This window comes from Ictalurus punctatus, chromosome 20 (genome assembly GCF_001660625.3).
Source record: "Ictalurus punctatus breed USDA103 chromosome 20, Coco_2.0, whole genome shotgun sequence".
Taxonomy (NCBI): domain Eukaryota; kingdom Metazoa; phylum Chordata; class Actinopteri; order Siluriformes; family Ictaluridae; genus Ictalurus; species Ictalurus punctatus.
Genome location: NC_030435.2, coordinates 19,742,727 through 19,758,302, shown reverse-complemented (window position 1 = coordinate 19,758,302; position 15,576 = coordinate 19,742,727). Strand labels below are relative to the sequence as shown.

The window sequence follows — 15,576 nt, the reverse complement described above, 5'->3', positions numbered from 1 at the left end:
CCCCACCTTTGTCTCTCTCTCGTGCTATCAGCCCTTGCTGTATCCTCTAGATGCTATCAGAGATAGATGTCTCGCACTAGTCACTCATTTCATTTCAGTTCCAGATGAAACAGAAAGCCAAAGGCCCAGCAGGACTCCTGTGATTCACACCCCATCCTCATGTCTGAAACTGCTCGCATTCTCTCTCTCTCTCTCTCTCTCTCTCTCTCTCTCGCTCTCACTACTTTAGTCTCCACCTCTTTATCTAAGCTTCTTGTGCTTAGTGTGTAGTGGCTTATGTGGATGTGTGCATAATGCAGACCATAACAACATCACAGGTACTATTATCATAGCCGAGGTTATAATACTCACTGTTAGTCCATGTGCCAGTTTTTCCACACATGACAATGTAAAGTACTTTTTTTCCTCTGCGTCACTACTAAAGGTTCCAGCTGTGTGTTTTTTGGTACCTGTTTAAGATCGGTATTGCGGCTTGAAGCACTGTTTGTAACTGAAACACTGTTGAAACAATGTTAATTGAAGCATGTTGTCCATGCTTAACAGTCACTTTGACCAATGGTCCAGTCATCTCTCATGTCTGTGGAAAATGAACTACAGTTCTTGTTTAAACATGCAGTGAAAAAAAACACCCCTAGATTCCTCACACCATAATATTTCCATCGTTCTTTTACACCTTGCTTCTAAGTCAAGTCCAAATCCAAAAGCAAAAAAAAAAAAGCCCCTTTTTTGACTGACAAACACATAAACGCCCCCCAACACACACACACACACACACACACACACACACACACACACACACACACACACACACACTTTCTTCTACTTTGTATTTTACTTCCAGAGCCTCCATCTCTTCATCCATCTACCCATCCATCCACACTAAATACAATAACTGAGGTTTGGCCTGAGCCAACAGTGGGGTGAGGAAAGTGTAAATGTTAGCCAGGCTCCATTGTCCCAGACAGACGGGGAGTTAACACCCATGTCTGTGCCTCATGAATGGAGGAACTGTGTCTGAAAGACCCAGATCACCCCACAACACCCCTCCACCCCTTCCACCTTCATACTTCTGTATACTCCCAAACTGACCACAAAGTCACACAACCAGCAAGCCTTAAGCATGTGAAAAGTGTGCACATTGTATAAATTACAGGTGCTTGTAGATTTAACCACAGATGAGGCATGATCATTTTCATGAAGCCCTTTGAGACGAAATGCTGATTTCTGAATCCTCTCTTCTTTGTTTTCCATTTTGTTCTGTAGAGACGATGAGAAGAAGAAAAAAAAGAGAGAGTGGGAGGCAGAGATGAAGTCCAACACCGCCATCGGCTCTCTTCCTCCTCTGCAAGTCCGTCTCTCCATCGCAGGGAAGGGTGGGAGTGCACCGAGGCCAGCCAGGGTGAGGCGTCATGGGCTTGAGAAGCATCCTGAACCCCGCTCGGTCAACAGCACCTCTGGAGCTCAGAGCTCAGAGAGAAATCAATACGGGGAAAGAGAGACTGATTCTGGATCACCCAACCTAGCCCTGAGCCTGCAGGCCAGATGACCTCCCACACACACAGTCATATACGCTGACACACATACAAATACATACTGACATACAGCTATGCTATCTTTCGCACAATCACACACCTACACATGCATGTGTTTGTGTGTCTGGTTTTCCTCGAGGCCATGTTATTGTGGAGAAACCTCTACAATCCAAACTTTTTTTTCGGAAGTGCAAAGGTCCTCGCTTTGTGTTTCCCCCACTTTTGCGCCACTTCGCTACTTGTGTCCATCCAGGTCACCTTCCACCTCTGTGTGGTGAGAAAAATCATTCAGATATATCAAATATCTACAAGGATGGACTTCCTCCCCAGAGCAACTCATTGCTTATTCAGTGGCAAGACTTGAACGAGGAAAGCAGCTGTATTACATCCCGCTGTGCTCCACAACTCTGCACCAGAAACTCACTCTGCCTCAACCGTAGTAGCCACTTCTTTCACAACCAACCAGCTCACAAGACAGTCAGAAAAAGGGACATGTTCTGGTTCCAGAACACGGTGTGGACTTAACAAGAGACAGCGCGTAAGAGACTGAGGAGCACCCAGAAGAACAGTGATGGCAGTGAGATGTGATGCTCAAAAAGTGAATCAGAAATTCAGCTCAGGTGAGTCTATTCAATATCCTCATAGTTTAGAGTAGGAATAAACCTAAATTATTGGATTTAATATATTTTTAACACATTTTCCAATTCCAACGGCATGGATGTGTGTGATGTTGACTCACGCTACCCAGTTCTCGCACATGAACACAGCACACAAGTAAGGGATGACACCTAACTAAACTCATTCATTCTTCGTCAGTAACTGATCCAGAACCTGTCCTGGTAACACTGGGCGTAAAATGGGAATACACCTTCGATGGCATGCTAGTCCATCACAGGGTGCCATGTACACACATATTCACATACTCATTCACACCCTGGGGTAATTGTAGCATTTTAGTGTTTCCCTAGCTCAAAAACACTCAGGAAGGGCTGTTAATTAGCTGATTAGTTGAATCACGCTTGTTGAGAATAGGGAAAACACTAAAATGTACAGGATAGGGGTACTCCAGGACTAGGGTTGGGAACTCGTGGTCTAAACCGATTAAGACAGATGTTAATATCCATCAAATATTTTTTATCATTTTCATTTAGCTGTACAACAGTGAAGAATAAACACAGGCTTTGCTTAAACCATTACTTGTGTTCCTTGTCATGGTTAAATGTTTGATATGGAAGTGTGAATAACGTTTGAATCTCTAATATAAGGAATTGATGCACACCTGCCAGCCAGCAGGAATCAGAAAGCAGTATTTCTCATGACTATGTGCTAAAGCCCACCACTTTTTTAAATTAATATCAGATTGTTATTGCATATCAGTTAGTACTCAGAGTTCTGATAACAGAATCGTATTGAAAATGGTGAAATATGGATTGGTGCATCAGTAGTTAATACTAGTTTAATAACATACAATGTTTTTTAAGATTGCATGATGTTTATTGTTATTATTTATTTCGTAAATAGAAGAATAGTAACTGAGAAATAAGATTTAATATAATTCCTGATATAATGCATTACATACCTCGGCTGCTATTGCTTATGAAGCCAATTAAACATTAGTTAACGAACACACTCTCATACAAACGCATCTGATGACTTGCATGATTCTGTCTCGGGCATGTTGTACTGCTGTCTGCTGGACCTTGTGTTAGTGCCTTTGTTAATTTAAGAGAGCGTTATGGGGCGGTGATGCCAATCTGCCCCACTTTTGTCATACTGCTGGCGCCAGGAGCATCTGGCTGGCACAGCCACAGACAAAATGGCCGCCACCGCTGCCGCCTGGCTGTTTCCCTCCAAAAAGATGGCGGCGCCTTTTTTTTTTTTTTTGTTACTGTTCGCCATCTGTGTGACCGTTAGCCATATGCAAATCCAACCTAATTACATTTGCATATCCTTCATTTAGTTGGCGGGGTTTGAGAACGCAGCTAATCGTTTGCGAGCATGAAGGCTAAGCATGAAAATCACTCGATGGGAGCATGTTGAGAACAGAACGCTGTCTTCCCCACCTTTCCTCCCTCCCTCTATCTATCTGTCTATCTCTTCGTGTTTCTTTTTTTTCCTTTAATCTCATGCCCTGTATTAGCCATATTTTATAGCTGTCAGTAGTGCTGGGAGGGTGCTGTGCTTATGCAGCCATATGGGAGCTAGATGTCTCTTCCGACAACCGACAATACATCCCCCCAGTATGCAAATCGCTCACTGTAAAGACAAGGGGAGAGTCGGGGAGGGCAGACAGACCATAATTACCTCATCACTATGCACACAGCTCACTAGATTTGCTCAGCGAGTGTGTCGTCAGACCCATCTGTGTGAGTGGCGTGCTCATTGTGGGGAACATGTGCCATGCGGCAGAGGGTTTGTTTCGCTTCAGACCTCCTATTGTTAGGACAGATCAGTGCCATCATGTGGGCACTATAAATAATTTATAATGCCTTTGATGCCAGCATTGGCATCTGCCGTAATTGGTAAAACAGATATACAGTAAGCGATCATCTGCCTCTTTTGGTCTTTTGGAAAGATAACGCCCAGATCAGATTTTTCATTCTGATCACAACACAACATATCTGTGCTTTGCTTTGATGAGGCAGTAGCACTTTGCATTGTCTATGTTAGTGTGTGTGTATGAATATGACTAGCAGTGTCAAAGCACTTCCTGCATCGAGGTGTAAATGTATTCATTGTGAGTTCCTTTACCGACACTATGTTAAGACTGTTATTGCAGGTGGCAAACTCATTTTCTCCGCTCTGGAAATTGCGTCTAATTCTGACACGAAAGCCCTATTTTTAGATCAAGAGCTGTCAGAAATCTGGGACATCATCTTGCTCATTTTTAGCCTACCCTAAAATACAGCATTAGTTCTGAATTCTGTATTTGAAAAATGGAGTTGACACCTCCCCTGGATATGAAACGTTACATAAGATTAAAGCAAAAAAATTCTTCTAAACCTCAGTCTTGTCAGCCAGCTGCCTGCTGTCCTTTCTACGTGTGGTCTGCCATAGCAGAAATCAGACAGCTTAGACTGAAGATGGTCGATATAACTACATTTAACGTCTTATATGTAAATGAGCACCATCATTAGGTACACTCTGACAAACAGATCTACCTTTGTTACGGTTTGATATGGCGGCAGCAATGAGTAGACTAGACAGGGTCTGCCTGGGTTGGAGGGGCACAGTATAGACACACAACAGCGATAAAATGGAGCTCCCGCATTGCTCGTCTGCTCTCGGCTGAGTGTGTTGGTGGCAGTAGGATGGGGCGGGGGGATTCAGTGGGCTCTACACTGAATGTGCGGTGGGTTTGCACTTGAACATGGGGGTTTTTGGGGTTCATCTTTGGGGGATGGGGGTGCTCAGGGAGGTCTGTCTATCCCGGACAGAAGGGAACCCATTATTTTGCGTATAGTGCCCAAATCAAGTCTGGGTGTGCGTTCATTTAGGGCGGGGTTAAACGAGTGAATAGTGTCTGGCTCGGCGTATATGTCTGTGCGAGAAAGTGATTTGCATATGCAGCCTAGCCTGACTGCACATGTGTCATCCATCCTAAACAGATGCGAAGACATGTTGACACGGCCCCCCCGCCCATCTCGAGGAATACCACTACTGAATAAACCCGATCCATCACGCTAATATCAGAGCCCCCTTGAAATTCTGTGGGTTTCCCTCCTAGAAACAAACATGGATCAGTTTCTCAGATGCTCAGTCTTAGAATAAGGTGACGCAAATCCACTGGGTCTGCACAATAAGGGAAGCAAGGATCTGCCCACAGCCAATCACCTCTGAATAACACAGGAAGTCAAGGAGTAGAGCGGCATTGTTGACCCTTTATGTGCCAGGGGTGATTTGTCTGCCATCTACTGAATGTTGAGAACGTGGAAAAGAAAACACAGTAGCACATATGGCTGAGCATTATAGTGCTCTCTCTGAAAAATGCTTGGAAATTCTCACATTTTAGCTCCTCAGTTCTAAGAAGTGTGATTGTGAGATTTTTTTAAAAGGAAAAAGACTAGGACCGTATGAATGGGTGTGTGTGTGAGTGTGTATGTGATTGTGCCCTGCGATGGACTGGCACCCTGTCCAGGGTGTACCCCGCCTTGTGCCCGATGCTTCCTGGGATAGGCTCCAGGTTCCCGTGACCCTGAAGAAGGAGCAAGTGGTAGAAGATGGATGGATGGAAGATTAGGACCAGTCAAACACAGATGCAACAAAGAAGCAAATGCTCAATTTTAGGCATACAGTATGTACACTTAAAGTGAACAATCAACATACACACAGAACTAGGTGCGCATCTTACAAGCACATTTCTCAGTTCAGGGGGTTTAGTATGCTTGCGAAGCAGGGATTGATTGTATTTTGAGGCGGCTCCTTGTGTAGATTTTAGTTTAAGTCATTACCATGAATTACGCACGTTCAAACATCTTGAAACTCTCCTCTGGACCTGATATAGAGATGCCAATAACCACACATCAGCTCTGTATGACTTCCCACAAAATATTTTCATGCACTCTCAAACCCAGAAATCGAACAACCGACCTTCTCTCTAGTGGTATACATATGCAATATTTGAACCAATCAATAAAAGGGGATAGTCTCAGAATAAACAATGTAGTGGTTAGGAGTTGTTTGTGATCGTGCGCACAGTGCGCCGTAAGAATTCAAACAAGCCTACTTTTAATAGATACACTTACCTGAATTTTACAAGTAGCGTTTGTATTTTTGTTTTTGGTGGTGGTTTATATCAGTAGACAGTAAGAGAGATGGTGAGTTTTGCTCTGTATCATAATGACTCTCTTTGCTCACTGAACTGAAAGTAGCAAGTCTGGATGGTGCAAAGCTGCACACACACACACAAAAAAAAAATTCATGTTTTCTCCCACTCGTTGTCTCAAAATTAAGGAGCCATTTCTGGCAATGAGCTCTTGCCATACTTCATTGCAGACATTAACGGTCCATAAAGCAGCCGCGTATGAGTTCAGTGGTATTGCCACTATTAAAGTTGAGAATATTAATCTTAAATTGAAAGAGGGGCTGGTAGACCATAGACCAACAGAACCAGACAATAGCAGTCTGACAAAACGCAAACATAAATATTAAGTTCAAGACCATTCTCAGTCTTCATGAGTGCTTTTGGGGCCGTGGGAACGCATGGAAAGTGCACGGGCTGCTTATGGTGGCCTGAATGCCTCTGCAGCAGGTGAAGAATGACCGCAAAGGTCAAGGTCAAAGGGGGGGGGTCCTTGTCTGCTCGTCTCCGCTTCTGCACGGCTGGCCTGATCTCTGCCTGTCTGGGACCAAATGTAAATGAGCCTGGCTGTTTAATAATCAGTCTGAGGCTATATTTGCTTAAGTTCTTACTTCTTTTATGATGCTGCTCTCAGACAGACAGAGCACATGGTTGGGGGAACCCTCATTTCACATTCCCTACTAGAAATATCACAGAGATATAATATCATGAAAGCAAGATATTTAATCCATCCCGTGCTCAAAGTGCAAACATTTCCCATGCTTACTGGCTCCCGTAATTTGTCGACCGGTCCTCCTGTCTTTGCCTTCTCACAGTGGCAACCTGATTGACACCCTTGCACTGGTGTTTTGTGTCTGGCATTAGTTCCACAATCATTTATTAGAAGCATATAGTCATGTCATAACGTCGAGAATGAACACACATACATGGAACAGAACCACTGACATTGTCCTGATCGAAGCAGAAATTCCCATGAACAATAAAACAATGGGTATTTATTCAGAAACAATGAGACGTGCAGCAGTAATTTCACTGCACTGTCTGGTCACTTATTGTGTGATATTTTCGGCAGTCTGAGATTCTCCAGTGCTTATTCATTTGGTATTGAACCGTCCCTCTCAGCAACTTTTTGACAGCCCACTGTCCCTGCAGTACTTTTAACTCAGATATGAAAGTAAGGATTCGATAACGGTTTTGATAGGACACTCCAAAAGAGCATAGCACTATTTTGCCCACCCTTGAGAGCCTAACATCACATTCGGCATCAGTAAAGCTCAATGTGTGGCTTATTTTAGAGATATTAATGGATTAATGGATAGCAAATATTTAAGAACATTTTATATCAATATTAAATAGCTATTTCTTTGTCTGGACCAAATTTAAACAAGATGCATAGGCATGGTTTCTTTACAACAAAGAAATACAAACCCAAGTGGGGTACCAAATTAATGGCTGTCTAGAAATAATCCACGCTGCTATTGAAACATGAGAAGACCCTTAACTGTAACTGCACTTGATGTTAAACAGCATGGCTGCCATTACCCCTGTAAGAGGAGAGGCCATTACCTCACCGAACACCGGCTGAGGAAGGATGAGCATGAATGGGGCGAGTGGTCCGCTTGAACTTGCTGGTTTAGATTCCTTTATACCCACCACTTTAAGCTTCATTTACTCATCAGAAAAAAGATCCCTCCTCCACCAACACCGCTTCAATAGATCTGTTCCTGCATCAAACCCCCTTTCTCCTATCCCTCCCCACCACCACCACCAACACCACACACCCCGTCGTTCTCCCTCTCGCTGTAGGTTTAATCATCTCAGCGCTCAGTGAAATCAAGCTTAGTAATGACACTTTTGTCGGCCTCTCACTTTCTCCCCCTCCTCAAACTTCTCCCCCTGCTTCTCCTTTTTCTCCCACCCACTGCTTAAAACCTTATCCCATGTCAACAAAATGTCCGCTCAGCTGGGGCGCCACAAAAGCGGGCACGGTTTAACCTTCTACCTCCTGTCACTCATTTGCTCTGTTCATCTCTGTCTTGCTCTGTCCTATATCACTACTCCTAAAATATCCCAAATATGTCATTGGAATACATGAATAATGTGCAGGTTTATTCTGTGAGTAAATAATGTAACGTTAAAAAATCCTTCCTTGTCCTGAGCTCAGTTTAATCTGTGCCCACAAATGACTATATATTTGCACAGTACAATTATCCTTTCCATGCAAACCAAAGGGAAATCATGTCATCTTAATATTTTAAAATACGAGAACATTCAACACCAGAAAACCAGAACTGTCCTTTTTCCACTGGTCACCAGTCAAGTACACTCCTCAAGGAGGAGTGTACTTTCTAAAGCAGTTCTACATCGAGCCTTTTTCTGAAAGGGAAACTCTCTGCTGTGAGGTTCTACATAAAGCTCCTCCAGTCCCTTGTTAATAAACATTGTCATTAGGTATAATTTTCCTCACCAATTTGGAATTGGCCAATTCTGGCCCAGCAGCCAACTCTCCCCCATTACTCTCTTGGACTCCCAGCCATGGTTAGCTGTGGTATCATCAGGATTCAAACTTTCGAACATTGCGATGAAATGGCGAATGCTTTTATGTTGTGCCTCTCTGGAGCCCCTGAAGAACCCTTTAGGTGCTACATGGAATCTTTCTTTCTAATAGTCTACTAAATATTCTCGTTATGTAGTCCAGTTGGACTTAATGGTCCTCAGGGGTGAAGCTAGCAGTACCACATACAGTGCACTACACTCTTATAAAAAAAAATAAAAAAATGAAAGGTTCTAACTAGCACTGTTAAGCGTTCTTCAGTTTGTCCTACTGGGAGAACACATAGGTTCTATGTAAAACCCTAAACAGAGAACTGAGTTAATTAAGAACTAATCCAAGGGTGGCCCAAGGTGCGATTTAACACCCATTTTGGTGCACATGATCATGACAATGCAGTCTAGCTGTACTCTGATAATGCTGATAATGATAATACAGACTAGCTGTACTCTGATAATGCTGATGATGATAATGCAGACTATCTGTACTCTGAATTTGGCTGAACTAAACTAAAACAAATGTTCCATTGGCTTGTGTTTGTATTCCTACTTGTTTAGAGTGTGCAGTGTAAAAAAACACTCTTGTTCAGCGCATTATGCCAAAGTCAAGGCCGTGAGCTTTATTTTGAGTGTAAATGCTGTGATCATGTTTTTCAGCCCAAATTTAGCTTTTCACTCCTAACCAGAAAGTTTCAGCACAGCTCTACGTGGTTACATCTGCTAAGTTGTGATGAATAATAAGGTCCAGTGGTTTGCTCACTCATCATCCATTTATTTTTGGAAGCAGAGGGCAACCAGGTGAGGAGCAGTGTGTCTGTGCCACCTGCCTTTTCTGTTAGGCACGTGGACCGGACAGCTATGGAGCGGGACCCAGGGGTCCTAATTTCAGGAGTGGGAGGCGACAGAGTGAGTCCTTTTACTGAGCAAAGATCAGTACAGGAACCCGAACATACGTGTACGAGCAAAGCTCTACAGAAGATGTTCAGAATCACCTGCATGTGATCTCACCACTACACACACACACACACACACACACACACACACACACACACACACACACACACGCACACACGCACACATTGTACGCAGTGCACCATTTGTACTATCTCTCATATTTGCCCTGTGGGTCTCATTTCATGGCTTAGAAAAAAGATAATGAAAAGGCGTGTGAAAAACGCTCTATTAAAGCTGTGCTTCAGATCAGAGCGAGTGCTTATTATAGGTGTACAGGAAAGAGGACAGAGCAAAGAGTTCAGAGCGTGGCCTCTTTCCTCCATCTCTGGGGTTTTCCACAGTCCTGCTGGGGCTTGGCTAGCCGGCTCACAAAGATGGCCACCGTCAGCAGAATCCCACCAGCCCACTTCACACCTACTGTATGGTTCAGTTCTGAATTTAGAAAAGATCTCATCCAGCTGCAGTGTGCACGTACAGACTGCAAGCTTCTAATTGCTGTGTGAAGACAAAAATTTAATTAAGAGAATAGGAATTTGCTAGTGTGTTGTTTTGTTCATGGATTTTTAAAACCATTTCTCAATTGTTGGCTTGTTACAGTTACTGTACCAAATTCATACACAGTTTTGGTGATATCAGATTTGTATAAAAACTAAGGGTGAAAAATGGTTGAAAAGGGATTTTTAAAAACATTTCATAAAGACCCTTTTGATTGCAGAATCTTTAAACCTTTTTTTGTACCACAGTGAAAAAAACCCTGGAAAATTCTGTTTATTGTAGCGACAACAACAACAACAACAAAAAGCTTCAAATTCATGGAGCAAAAAAAAAATACAAGCTTGTTTGGGAACTAAATATGTCTTCTTTGGCATCACTCTAAAGAACCTTTTCGGCCACCTTTATTTTTTACGAATGTATCAAACATATTTCAAGGCTTCCAAGTGGTCAAACAGAAAAGTGTCCAGAGATTGTCAGCTTGAATCCCAACGACGCTACGCCCGTCTGTGATCGGGAATCCAAGAGAGCAAAACTGGCTGTGTTCAGTGATGTAAAAAAAAATCCAGAGAGCCATGTTCATTCGCACAATTTCATTTTTGGTTTTGGTTTCGGGACTTTTTGTCACTTTCTGGTTGTTCGCTGCGAACTTTTTTTCAGGAGTTTTCAGTTACAATTTGGGTACAATAGCTAGCTTAGTGTAATATCACCATAACTCTCATTAGACTTTTCTTTGTAAAACCCGCCCACTCCAGAGGGTGTAGCTTAAAACTTATGCAGCAAGAGTAAAAACAAGCAACGCCAGCAGTGATTAATCAGACCTGGAACTGGATTAGTTTTATAAATAAATAAATAAATAAATAAGCATGAATTAATGATCAGTGAATAATCATCAAAACCAGACGGCGGGTCATTATTTTCGATACTTTCTTTTAGACAATTTCAATTATTTATTTTTAAATACATTACAATTCTTTCTGTCTTCACACAAATTCAAATTCACACAAGTTGTATAGAAATGTAGCTAAGCGTCTGTTGGTTAATATATTTATCTATTAGTAGGAGTGATATTCACTGTGAAATCGAAACCACCTTGCCGCAAATTAATCAAGTATGTCCGTACTACACACTGACGTCATGCCTCAGCCTGGCTTTTTCAAGCAGCATCCCCAAATCCTTTCCAGCGAGTGTTAACTTTCTTTGTGCAGAGTTTTGGGAAGAAAGGATTTCTGGGGTGTAACAGACAGGCAGTGACCCTTAGCCCCGGCTCTCCACGGGTTCCTGCTTCCCATAGGCCTGGCCGCCATTTCTGTCCTCTGGCACCCATTCACAGCTCAGTCACGGCCTCTTAAAGCTGCCCACAATCTCCTGATTCAGCCGAGGCGTGATCCAATGACATGGATTTTTAATGAGAGGCTACGTCTTTGTTGGAAACACACAATATCCAGGCGGAGGAGGGGGGTTCAGGAGAGGAACGGGACCGCAGACTAACACCCTCCTACATGCACTGAACTTTCTCACTTTGTCCTCGTTTTTCTAGCACTTTTTCTCTCTGCCTCTCTTGGCTTCATCAGTTGGCTGTGACTGGAGAACTAGAGGGAAAAAAAAATCATACAATCCCAGAATAGAGAAAAAAAAAAGAAAAAGCCCACAGTCAAATTCTCTCCACTTTCTGCACTTCAGTGCTTCCCCTCACTTAGCATGATAATGTCATCAGAAATCTGGGCCTCAATGCAGTTGCCTTTGAACACGCATAATACGCGGAATGTTCTTATGTTGAACATTTGTGTATTTTTAAACCAATCAGCATCATGCGGAGTGTTAAACACAGAGCACTCATCAGACTCCTGAGAGCCGCTTAGTGCTCACATCACCATTTACACAGCGTTTAGTGCCGACGCAGACTAAATTCAGTCTAGACATTCATTTCCAAATCTTCACCCTAAATACACCCCTCTCCACTTCAAACACACACTCACACAACCACAACCACCACTGCCCAATGTGTCGGTCTTACCCTCACACACATAATTAAACTCTCGCACCCAGACACCCTTCCTCCCCTATCACTCGTTCAAATTGTATTCCCCCACTTGGACCTAGACACCCTGGTACATCTGCTAAATCCCAATGTCTCACCCCATACACACACACACACACACACACACACACGCCTCTTAATTGGAAATATACTATAACAAATGGCACCCCCTCCTGTCTGGCCTTGTTATGGATCCAGTACCCTGTAATGTAAAGATTTTATGTATAATTAGTATGTATTATGTATGTATTATTGCATTATGTATAAGTAGTAGGGTTTTTCGTAGGGTAGGGTTGGTGTCGTCTTGAAAACTTTCATAAGAAACGGCTCGACTTGACTCAAAAATCATTACACAGTCCACAGGCAACTTTATGTAACAAATTATATGCATATGGGGGGGGGGGGGGGGGGGGGGGGGTAATAATGCAGCATTATTTAACACCCGAAACACTGAAACACACTGCATACTAAGACAAATGGAGGCACTCAAGTCATTTGCATTCATTTCACAGACTCCAAAAAGCGCACCATTTTTCTTAGGTCAGTGTCGGAAAAGCGTTCGTTAGCAGTCAAGCAGCGAAAAATGTGTGTGAAGGATTAAAAATGTTTATTGTATACATTAAAGGAATGAAACATTAATCATCTCTGGCTACTATACAGTTAAACAGTGTGATTACTACAGCCAACAGTGTGTATGTGTGAGTGCGTGTATCAGAGTGGGTATCAGGATCATAGTTGTAGCTGAACTTCATTTGATGAACAAAAATCAGGAAGTAGCCTTTCAGTGAGGTATTACTTCTTATTTCATAGAAATATTTTATATATATGAGAACATGTACCACTTATATCACAAAGTAAGCAGACATTTTGATTAATAGTATCTCAATATTTGAATTTCTTCAGCTGATAACGTGGCTTAAGTCATATATATAAATATATAAATATATACATATGATATATGAAGGACAAAAAAACAAATCACTGTGTCTCAACTGTGCGTGTGTGTGTGTGTGTGTGTGTGTGTGTGTGTGTGTGTGTGTGCGTGTGCGTGTGTCTGTCTGTCTGTCTGTCTGTCTACTCTTGTTGTCCCAGAGGCCATGTTATGTTTTCTCCCAAAGGGCTTCCTTCATCCCCAACACACACACACACACAGACGCACACAGACAGACACACTTCCCAGAACAAGAGGTCACGTCGAGGATCCAGACAGAGTGTGTTTGTGTGTGTGTGGGACCAGACAGTCTGTGTGGTGACCTGTGTCTTTAGACAGGCTCAGAGGTCACCATGTTCTGTGTGTGTGTGTAGAGTTTTAGACATCATATTTTTTGGCCTTTCCCCTCTCCATCCTCCTGTACAGCAGTGTTTTAAACACCAGAGAGACTCATTTAGCTCAGACTTGTATTCCACACCTAGTAAAAAGCACTAACATTCTCTCTGAAACCCGAATTCAAAAATTTAATGACGACGCTCGCGATTCAGTGTAATTTAGTCGCAATGCTTTGAAGCATTTTTATAAACGTGAATAATGCCTCCAGTTCAACATCCAATAAAGCGCTATCTAATTAAATCCTTGATGACTTCTAACATGATGTAACCTAAGTGTAACTATTCATCATAACACATACAAAAATGTAATATACTGAAATTATAATGTATTCCGGTCATATTTTGGAGTGCATTAACAAGAGTCTATTTTCACAAGCGCGTCAGACTGCGTTTATTTGCGGTTTAGTTTTCGTTCTTTTTTTTATTATCTGCATTTATATGTTGTTAAAAAGGAGACAAAGAGCAAGGAAGTCTGCATACTAAACACTTACAAAATGGAGGTCTGGGTTGTATGTAGTAGTCTTATATATATATATATATATATATATAGTATGTGTACACTGTATATTCTAACTTAGAAGGAAGGAAGTATTCTTCTCTTTCAGCATTTTTTGTCATTTTGAAATACATCAACCAATTATACAATATCGTTGTACTTATTATGGCCTGTTACATAACATTTGAATGATACACATGCATTTAACTGAACTGTGAGTGAATAAAGTTTTACTGGTTGTTATTATTACATCTGAAATATATTTTTTTAAAACCTGTTCTTTCTTTTATATTAAATGATAATAGGTGCATCAGTCAGTCTGATTGTACACACATACAGTATTTATGATAATGATAGTGATATTTTCTCCTTATTGGATTGTTTTGCTCTTTACACACAGATCGTTTTCCCGAGCGATACAGACCAGGACAAGTGTGTCCCAACAGGCGCGTGTGATGAGACAGACCGCACTATAGTGAAGACAGTGATGTTCAGCTGCTCTCATTCTGCTTGAACACAGTGAGAGGAAAACACCTATAAGAATATCACCATGGGACTCGAGAGATTTTTGTGAAGTACAAAATGAGTTTCTGCTGAACTTACCTTTGCTCTCGGGCCTCTTTTGATTAATAACATGGACATTTCATCATGGCATTTTTGGTCTCCGGGTTATTCCAGAACACTGGACTAGATACACGAGGTAAGTAGATAAAAAATATAAGCGGTAATATGCCTTATTGAAAAAGAATCTATGCATATGCATATTTCATAGATGTTTAAATTTTATTTATGTATAATATAGCACTAAATTAACAATTGACTTATGTGTGTACTTCTATACACTTTTATGTTGCATACCTACATCACAATTAAAAATATATACTTTCTAAAGTCATGCTAATTTTATGCCATTTCCAATAAAGTTTTCAAATTCCACCATGTCTCACAGTGTCTCTTTATTTCATCATAGATCAGTCTTAACAAAATGATGTGCATGCTAAAGGTTAGTACATTACGATTATGATTATTCCAGCCCGAGTGTGAATGAGACTGGAATTAAATAAATATACATCAGCTTGTACAGTTGCAATCAAAATGATCCAGCCCCCATTGCAAATCGGGTTTATTGTCAAAATCATTTGTGATGAACAAATCAAACAAAAGCAATAGAAATAGTTCAATACAACGAACGCTTCAAGTGGTTTCTCCCATTTCAGCTGAAAATGCAACTTATAATGATTTCTCCAGTCTCGAAATTATTCAACCAGTTCATGGCAAGCGTCTTTAGTACTTAGTAGACACCCTTTTGCTGTTATGACCTGTTGCAAACGAGATGCTTAGCTTCTGACAGTGTTCCTGAGGAATCTTACCCATTCCTCATTAG

General features: G+C 41.7%; 1 long non-coding RNA gene across 1 annotated transcript in view; it reads left to right on the top strand.

Annotated features, from left to right (window-relative positions):
- The window catches only part of LOC108280784 (uncharacterized), a 30,874-nt gene extending 15,762 nt beyond the window's left edge, over window positions 1-15,112 (top strand). Inside the window, exons 3-4 of the long non-coding RNA XR_001815832.3 lie at window positions 1,264-2,152; window positions 14,593-15,112. This is a non-coding gene — a long non-coding RNA (uncharacterized LOC108280784). The remainder of the gene's footprint in view (window positions 1-1,263; window positions 2,153-14,592) is intronic.
- The last annotated feature ends 464 nt before the right edge of the window (window positions 15,113-15,576 follow it).